The sequence below is a fragment of the Puntigrus tetrazona genome, chromosome 17 (genome assembly GCF_018831695.1).
Source record: "Puntigrus tetrazona isolate hp1 chromosome 17, ASM1883169v1, whole genome shotgun sequence".
NCBI lineage: Eukaryota > Metazoa > Chordata > Actinopteri > Cypriniformes > Cyprinidae > Puntigrus > Puntigrus tetrazona.
Genome location: NC_056715.1, coordinates 12,846,857 through 12,856,633, shown reverse-complemented (window position 1 = coordinate 12,856,633; position 9,777 = coordinate 12,846,857). Strand labels below are relative to the sequence as shown.

The 9,777-nt window shown below is 34.9% G+C and overlaps 1 long non-coding RNA gene across 3 annotated transcripts; it reads right to left on the bottom strand.

Annotated features, from left to right (window-relative positions):
• Window positions 1-823: 823 nt before the first annotated feature.
• On the bottom strand, window positions 824-4,478 carry LOC122361659. 3 transcript variants are annotated; one of them, XR_006253006.1, is made up of 3 exons: window positions 4,312-4,478; window positions 2,564-3,461; window positions 824-2,354 (listed from the first exon to the last, which is right to left on the bottom strand). It is a non-coding gene; the product is annotated as an uncharacterized LOC122361659 (long non-coding RNA). The 3 variants fall into 3 exon arrangements; XR_006253007.1 differs by having other exon boundaries at window positions 3,374-3,461; XR_006253005.1 differs by having other exon boundaries at window positions 824-3,461.
• Between the last annotated feature and the right edge of the window lie 5,299 nt (window positions 4,479-9,777).

Sequence of the window (9,777 nt, the reverse complement as noted above, 5' to 3'; positions counted from 1 at the left end):
CACACATCTACAGCATCAGCACTCACTGATTTCCATAAACACTGGATAAAGGGGGTCATTTGAATAAAACATAGCTGCGAGTAAAGAGGAACAACTGTCATTAGACAAGAGTAATGTCATGTTAGTGTGGCATAGTCAAAACACAGCAGCAATCATTAACATGATCGTCCATAGCCCCTCTCTCTAATTCTCTCTAGACACCGAGCATAAGTTCATTTCTGAAGTAGCCTGAGTGTATATTTTGAACTATATTTGAATTGTTCTAAATGTGGGTATAGATATTTAAGAGCAAACAAAAGCCATTTCTGTTAAGATGGTCATCATGGCTACAGCAGGAATAGGTCAATGCTGCCCTCTTGTGGACGGAGTTCAAATATTTCCTCGATCCCTGTATTACTATATTCTTTGGAATTATCCCACCACGTTTGATAATAATAATAATAATAATAATAATAATAATAATAATAATAATAATAATAATAATAATAATAATAATAATAATAATAATAAATGCATTACTAGATTCCAGTGAATAAATCTAAATCTATTTAATTATTTTAATTATTTAAATTAAATATACCCCCAGACTCACAGCCATAAAATCCTCATGATAAGCTACTTCATGATAAAATCACTTCAGTTCAAAGTAATATCACAAACAATTATTACAAATTAGGCAAGTACTATCAGAAACAGAATCTTTATTGTCATTATACAAAAAGTGCATTAAATTTATCTGCAATCCTATTTCAGTGCAGAGATAAGGTAAACAAATTAATTAATTAATTAAGACCAACGTGTATATACATGTACATATTGTTGCTTAAAGTATATGTTGTTATTACACACACACACACACACACACACACACACACACACACACACACACACACACACACAAGGAATAGAAATATACTTTAAGCAACAATATTCAGATATCCATCACAAGTTGTATTAAGAGTAACATGTTGAACTGAATGACTTCTTTTAAGCAGAAAACTGAACTAGTATCATCTTGGAAAAACGGTTTATTTTATTTTGGAAAAATCAAAAGCGCAAGACCTAGATATTAAATACAGACACACATTTCCATTTTAAAACCAAACTACAAATAATAGACATTTTAAATAAACATATACCTCATTACTTATCAATTGTTTTCACATTCCCCAGCTGGAATCACATCTTCCCCGTGCTGCCGTTCGCTCACATCAGCTCAAAGTCTTGGCCCAGCATGCATGCATTATATATTATCTATATGTTTATCTATACACTGTTCTGGCCACTAAGTGTGAATTCTCCACTCTGTATATCCGTCATATGGTGGGTTAAGTACCAAAAACTCAATTAATTTATACCATGACTCAGTTTGAATGAGGAAAAAAAAAACGTTTGTTTTGTAAGACACGTAGTTGTTGCAGCAAACTGACAGTTGAAGAAGCAATCCCATTTTCTTTTGAACTGCATTGATTTGAATCTTGAGGAGCATGGGATGGGCAGTAAGACTCGTTTAGAGGCGAACACACGACAGGTCAGACTGGTTTTCTTTAAGAATAGTGCATTTACATCCAAAGAGGTGCTGAGATTCTTAAAACAATAATACTTTTTAGGTGGACATCAAAAACATATATATTTACTTTTTCAATCCCACATTGATCATTTGGTTAGAACTGAATTCTGGTTCCAGGGTCATTTCTATAAAGATTTTTTCCCTTGATATGTTTAATGTTTATAAAATGGCATAAAATCATAGCTTTATAAATAAATAAAATACAATATCTGTCAATGTTTTGTAATGCGCTCTAATACAGAGATCAACATACATCAACATACAACAATACATGTTTTAGTTTATTCAGTTCTGTTACGTCAATACAGTTTTTTTGCCTGATTAACCTCTTTTTAACTCAAAGTACACTTTTTCATATTAATAAAATATTTGTCATCTTAAGACAATATATATATATATATATATATATATATATATATATATATATATATATAAAATTCATGTTTTTCCTTATTTGATTAAAACCACCCTCAGTTGAAATTCCATAAAATTTTAAACATACAATAATAATAATAATAATAATCATTTATCTGAGAGTATGTGCAATGCTGTGCGATCGTCTTAATAAAATATACGTTATAACCTAAGACAATGTAGTGTTTCATACAAAAAAATACTAAAATAAAATAATGAAATAAAAACTAAATAATAATAAAAATGTCACACGTAGCTCAGAGTATGAGCAATGCTGTATAATGTTCTTACCTTGTTCAAGACTCTTTCCCTCTTAGTTGCTTCCCTTAAAACCACCTAGAGCTGAAAGTCTGTGGCGCTGACCCTAAATCTGTAACACATTTTTTATAGTTGTTGTCATGGTGTCAAGAGTTTTTTTTGTCAACCACGTTGCCAGTCTAAAGACATTCAGACAGAAATAGTCAAATCTAAATCTGTCAACTTGTGACCTTTTCATTTAACTGAATACTGAATATTTGCCTTTAAAATGAATATGTATTTTCTTTGAATGACTGTGTCTGTGAATAGTGTTTTAATCACCGGATTACAGTAGATGTCTTTCAGTAATACCCTAAACGCTGCCTTTTCCCCTTTGTCTGCGAGATCTGGCTCAGGTTCAACTGAAACTGGTTGGTTTTTCACAGGGAGTCAACTTGCCCCGAGTTTATGTGACACTGTGAAATCCTCTTCAATTCCGTGCAGTCACAAACACAGTTTCCCGCTTGGCTTCACGTCAGCTGGTCTTCTGCTCAGACCGAATGATCGACCTTTTCAAAACTCTCTGAGAGTAAATACGAGCAGCTCGATCTGGGACTGCCAGGAAGTTTCATCAGATTGCAGTTTGTCATGTTTTGACTGATGACACACTCGTGAGGATTATTAGTTGTGCCAAACCATGCCCTGGATAATTACTGAAAGTGTGTCATTTCAATAAAGCAGGAGGCAAAATGAGATAATGAAGTGCTTTGAGTCACACTAACCATAGTCTATAAACTTCAGCAGTCACAAAGCATTTCTGTTTACAAGAAAGCCCTTCTCCGGTTTGACAAAATCTGTGGAAACGAGTCCAGTGTATTCACAAGTAACTTGCCCTTAACTGCTGAATGTTTTTAGTGTCGTTTACACTTAATTTTACATCATAGCTAAGGGACGAGCAAGTGTCCTTTGTACCTAGTTCTTTGTAATTTGTGTATCATAGCTCTAAATCTAAACAGCCACTTCCATCCCTCCATCATCCACCCTGCCCAGGAACTGAAGTTGATTTAACAAACAAAAGACAACAAAACAGAAGAAGAAGAAGAAGACTTGACTAGAGACCATACGGCTGCATCAGAGCAAAAGTAAGTTTACCTGAGTCTTCTAAAAGAACAGGAGCATGGTGTGTTTCATCTAAACTCAGGCCCTTTTCAGGATGAAAGGAAAATCAATGATGGCAAACCTAGAAATAAACAATGAGAAAAAAAAAGATGAATCATATTTTGGCACGATGAAGGCCAAAAGTGCACTGCTTAAGCAATCATACAGCTTCTGAAGTCTTTTATTGCATAGTTATTATCAAATTTTGGTATCTGGACACTTCCGTGACAAACACATTTGAAAATCTACACTGAAAATAAAAGCAGAGTTTACACTTTACTTTCAGCGATATTACTAAAAATAAAACAAGCATAAAATATAACAATTAATGCTGTTCTTTTTAACTCTCTATTAATCAAAGAACATTTAAACAAAAATAAGTACAGCATGGACATATATGTTTCCCGCAACAATGATTACTGAATGATTATGATCAGCAACGACTGCTGGAAAGGCAGCTTTGCATCACAGGAATAAATTACATTTAAAAATATTCAAATAAAAAAGCACTTATTTGAAATCATTTACCAACGTAGCCTAGGTGACCCTAAGAAAACTCTTCCACAAAAATAAATACATTTACAAATAATCATTTTTACTGTTTTCATTTAGCAGCTTGTTGTTTTTTTAGTTACAGGGCAAAAAGGTGAATGCTTTAGAAAAAAAAAAGGCTTCTCGTGGCCTCTGCCCTTGTATTAGGATGATAAATGCGTGGTTTGCAGCTTTCCTCAAAGCTTTCTATAAGAACGTGTTTTCTTTCAGTACCTCACTGACAGATCTTCACACACTGACACTAACCTCGACGGCTGAGCATTGTAACGGGAGACAGATGTGTGTACAGGGCTGTTTCGTGGTTCTGAGACTGAGGTGACGATAATAAGTTCAGTGTAATGGCTTTGGCTCGGACTCAAGTGAAACCTGCCTGTTCCTACCTGCCCTGGCGTTTGAGTGAATATTACTGCGCCTCCATCACACGAACACGCTGTATCTGTCTGCATATCTGTGCGCCAAACGGGCCGCTTTTCTTCCTGTCGGTTTTTCTTTCACAATGCCTGCGCATTTCTCTCATTTCGCGCACAGTGTTCTGGAATATTAAGGCTTGGGGTTGCATCACGGTCTTCAGAACTGAATCCTGCACAACCTGAAAATATCCGCCAGAATGTTGAATTAGAAATCTAAAAATCTCTGTTGCTGAAAACTTGCCTGAGCTGTAAAAGAAGCCTAACCGGGTACGGCGGAGAAGCATGTTTAACCTCTGCAGTTTGAGGCTGTTCTACAGGTCCTAATCTCAGTTCTTCACAATGTAAACCGCCCTTTATAACGGCCGCATTTGCAGCGGCGTTTCGCTCTAACGCCGCTGTCTCCAGGAGACGTATGCGTGTGTTAACTTGCTCGTTGAAAGTTCTTCTCGTATCAAGCTCCTGTCCCTGTATCTTTGAGCGTCAGGTGTCATCTTATGAAAGTCTTTGTGGTGTCAAAATCTGTGGCGTGTAGTAAAGAGAGAAAGGAAAATGCTATTTGACCTCTTGATGATCCGGGATCATTTCACAGCATGAGATCTGCTCTTCTCGTTTTGCACTCATGTCATATTTTATGGCTTGGAAGGAGCATAGGTTCATCTGTTTTTTCACTACGGACAGAGTGCAACGGTGTACTAAGTTGAGAGTGCATGACTGCATACTGTGACTCTCCATAGGGGTGTGTGTGTGTGTGTGTGTGTGTGTGTGTCTCATGACCTGAAAACAAGGTAAGAGGTACTAAATCTGCCATGCAACATTCTGTGAAACTGCAGCTGATCGTCACAATTCTAGTCTAATCAAACTACATTTTTATTCAGATTGATGCTATATAGTCATTTAGATCATTTCAATGAAAAGGTTACACTATATCACTGTAATTTGTGAAAAATATCATTAACGTCCAATTAACACGTGATTATAATTTTAACTGTAGTGGGTTTTTTTTTAATGTAACATTATGCTACACATTAATACAAAGCAAATTCACAAATGTGTAATTACACAATATGCATTAGAAATTATATTTATTTATTATTATAATTAATATAATATTTTAAACCATAATTGTGTGTCAGCTGACAGGAGCAAAGAAATTACAAATCAAATATAAAGACGTCCTACTGGCTCAAAAAACACAAAATTGTAGATTTTTACTTAATTTTTTTAAAAGGGCTCAAATCACTCTTAATCTGAATAAAACGTACTAATGATCACGCTACATTTAAAATAGAGCCAAATGTAAAGGTTTATTGTAGGCACTGCAAGTGCTGTCAATCCCAAACAAAGAAAGTGGCGTATATAAAATATGAAACTTTTTTTTTTTTTTTTTTTTAAAGTAAGTGTTCGTTTAAAATGCAGGAACTAGATGGAATGCTGAAAATTTTGTTTATCGGCATTCCTGTACAGTTCCTGCTGAAGCAACTGGTAAACAACAAACCTGAGAGTGTCACAATTTTTACTCAACACAGTCAAAGTGAGAGTTTTCAACGCGAACTCAAGCTGGGCCTCTATTTCTACAATGTAACCGAATGAGCATCTGAAGACATTTTAATACATTTCTCAGTTAATGCCATAACATTGTTATATCTCTTGAGACATAAAATCCTACGACAGGAACAAGATTTCTATGTAACAAGGGGCCAATAAAAACATTGCATTAGGCCTAACATAATATATGTACATATAAAACAGTGTTTTTAAACAAACTGCACAGCCCACAAGTCTCACTGCATGTTTGCTTGGAATAATTAGTTTTGTCACTCAACAGTTGCTTCAGCAAAAAGGGGGACTTCAAACAATACTGTATCATTTATTGACAGTGTCGTGCAGATTACAGCCCTCTGAGAATTATTTCGGCAGCAGGTATCTGCTTATCAAATGTGCCTGTCATTTATTTTTTTATTGTTTTAGATGGACGTGCTGAAGCATTGCTCGGTGCTTTAAACGTGTTTCAACCTGCGCGCTTCAACCGCTTGAGCAAAAAAAAAAAAAAAAAAAAAAAAAAAGAGTGAAACTGCTGTGGGAAAAGGGTCAGTTTTTTAGCTTTGACAGTTGCAAACTCAAGCCATTCAGATGTCTTGCAACATCTTCACAACCGAACACATCCCACCATCTATTGTTGTACAAATTAGCTCTTTCACCCAACCCACTGGGCAAAACCTTGGATATAACATGAGTCAACATTTACAGGCAGCTTGCTCCGACACGAAACTCTAGCTGCCTGTGGCAAAGGTTGCGGTCATTATTTGGATTTGGAACAGCTCCGTTTTGGCCAAATGCAACTGGACAGTGATGTAAACAATTCATTTGAATGAGTTACGAAATACAAATACACTGACTTATATAATAAGCTTGTTTTATTCAAAAATAATTTTGATATATTTTGGGAGCATAAATGAATAAATGCCCTGATAACTTAATGAATATTTTAATTGTCTTTAAAGTCATGTAGTGCAACCAGCAAAGTAAAAAAGAAGAGAAAACATAAAACAGGAAATGACATCACAGAGAGGACCACCGCAGATCCTCATGATGGTGTGACAAGGTCAATTTCTAAAAATATAAGACAATAAGTTGTAAAGTGTCATGTGGTACAATATCCAAAAAAACAAAAATGCCAATAATAAAATTATTTACAAAGTCATTGAAATATATTTTTTAATTAATGATGGGTTATACATTCAGCATATAAGGAAAGACTTCTACTTATTTATTTTAGTGCTGTCAAAGGATTAATTACAATTAACTGCATCCAAAATAAAAGCTTTGTTTATATGGTGCATATATATTGACATGTATTTGCATTCTTGTAATGTATAATATGCATAAATATAAATATTTATAATATATGCTTTTTGTAAAAATATATAATATATAAAATATAATTACAGCACCCACTGATATATTATCTAAACAAACTTTTAATTTGGATGCAATTAATTGCTTGACAGCACTAATTTAGTATATCAGGGGAAAATGTATATTTATTTCTGGCAATTTATATTTTACTTTTACCTGTATACTCATATGAATTATTAATGATTATAATAATAGTTACACCACATGACATTTTAAAATCATCAAATCAAGGCTTTAAAAATAGGCTTCAAGGCTTCAAAAAATGAAACCAAACTGCATATAAAATGTGCCACATGTTTCAATATATATATATAAAATCCTAAATGCATTAATTTATTATCTGAAGTAATTAAGAACAATTAAGAGATTCATGTCAGTGGATGTGAGGTTAACAATATACTCTTTATCCTAACTTTCCACGCAATCGAATAATCCACTAAACCGAGTTAACCTGTCCGTTGATGTCCCATAAAACCCAACCTTTCTGCTGACCTCAAGGATATATCAGACATGAAAGGACAGGGATAGAGGAGAGTTCAGCATACGGGCCCACGCTACCCTCACCATCTCGCTGTGTTTGCACTGTAAGCACACAAGACAGCTTGATAACATCTTCCTAAAGTTTCTCCAAAACACCAGAGCTTATCCCAGCAACCTTCACAGCTGCTCTGTTTATTGGGAAAACGCAAAAAGCAGTTAGTCATTTGGGCATGTCAATTTCAGCACATCATGGAGATCCTCCAGTACTTCTATACTATTTGCTTAACATCCCGCTTTTGTCTCGAGGCAGTAACTGGTCAAATGGCAGCGAAGAGGTGAGCAGCCGTTACTGAGAGCAAATAGGATGTGGCTTGGATGTAATGTCTATCAGTATACGACTTTATCGGTGCCTGGCTGAACACTGAGAAACATTAGACTCTTTAAGACAAGCGCAGTCAGGATGAGTCCTGGCAAGCCTAAAAGGTGGTCTGTATTTGCATCTTATTACCCTCACATCCTGGTGCTCTACACTCAGACTTATGACTGGAGCGGGCTAATAACTGTCAAGAGTAGGAGCGAGGAGAGAGAACACAAACAGAGAGGAATCACGCACCACATCCTGAGGGAACTGCAAATAGACTCAAGCAAATCCAGCCGTCCGTCCTTCTAAGGAATATGTTAATTAATATAATTTATGTATTAAATGTCACTGTAAATACAATATATAGCTACTATATGTTTCTGTAAATATTTTGTTTCATGCTGTGAAAAATAAGATTACTTTTACTCAGAAATCGCTAATAAATGGCAAGTAATAAGATGGATTAAATGTGAATTTCTAGAAAGACTAAAATAATATTTTTTTGTAAACATGTTTTATTTAAATTTAAAAACATTTTAAATACAGTTTTAAATGCAGTCTATATATTATTTTTAAATATGTATATTTTATTTTTTCATTTTGTTTTGTATTACAGTGAACCCACTTACAGCCTTAGTGAGCCATTTTTAAAGCACCTTCACTTTTTCTGAGAGTCAAGAATCTACATGTACTTTCATTTACACCTGTGACTAAAATCTAGAGGGATGCATAAGCTTGTGAAGTTTACATCAACTGTTTGTCATTCATGCAAATTATGCCTCCCAGACTGCTGTTAAAGTACTTCCTTTTTGATTTTTTTCTACCTAATAGTTTCTTCCATTCTCTGCAGTATTCATCTAGCTACATAAAAAAAAGAATACGACAAGTGGCAGCTGTTCAGTGACGTTATAAAGCTAAATGATTTGAAAATTTGCACATTTGAAACAACAGAAAAATTATTGTGGGATTTTTTTTTTTTTATCTGATTGACTATAATTTGCTTCGGGCTTTTAAGGATTTTCTTTGAATGCATAGTTTTGCAGGGTGTTTTTCAGTGGGTGTTGGTTCGGTTGTTTTGCTATGAGCAAGAGAATAAATCCTTATTAAGTTAGTTTCATGTGTATAATCACGTCCCATTCAGGACTTTAGGACTTGTTTTTAATGCACGTATTTATATGTGTGTGTGGTCGAAGCTAGTGCAATGGAATTCTGCATATAAACAGAAATATATATTTTGAATAAAAGTTTGAAGCTAATACAATTGAACTCTGTAACACAGTTCCATTGTACTGGCTTCAACCTTTTTTTAAACCAAAATAAGTAGACTAACTAAATTGCCATCAACCACCGACTACCGTTCCTCTTGCATACCGTCTCTAATACGTTTCTGCTGTCAGCACACATCCAAAGCCATGACAGCAAATATAAACAGTGCGCCTGCTCGACAAGAGTCTGGGCATTAGGGTAAATAAACATTGCAGCAGGACTCTGAGTAGAAGTGTGTATGGAGGGGGAGCATAAACTGAAAACCGAATGATAGCATCTCTAGCCCTCTCTCACTAAGAAGAGGTGATGTTTATTTTCTCATCTCTGTAACCTTTTAGGCATTATCTCTGCTTAACTGTATAAATATACTCATCCAGTAGTGAGAACGACTTTCTACGCTTACACATATACAT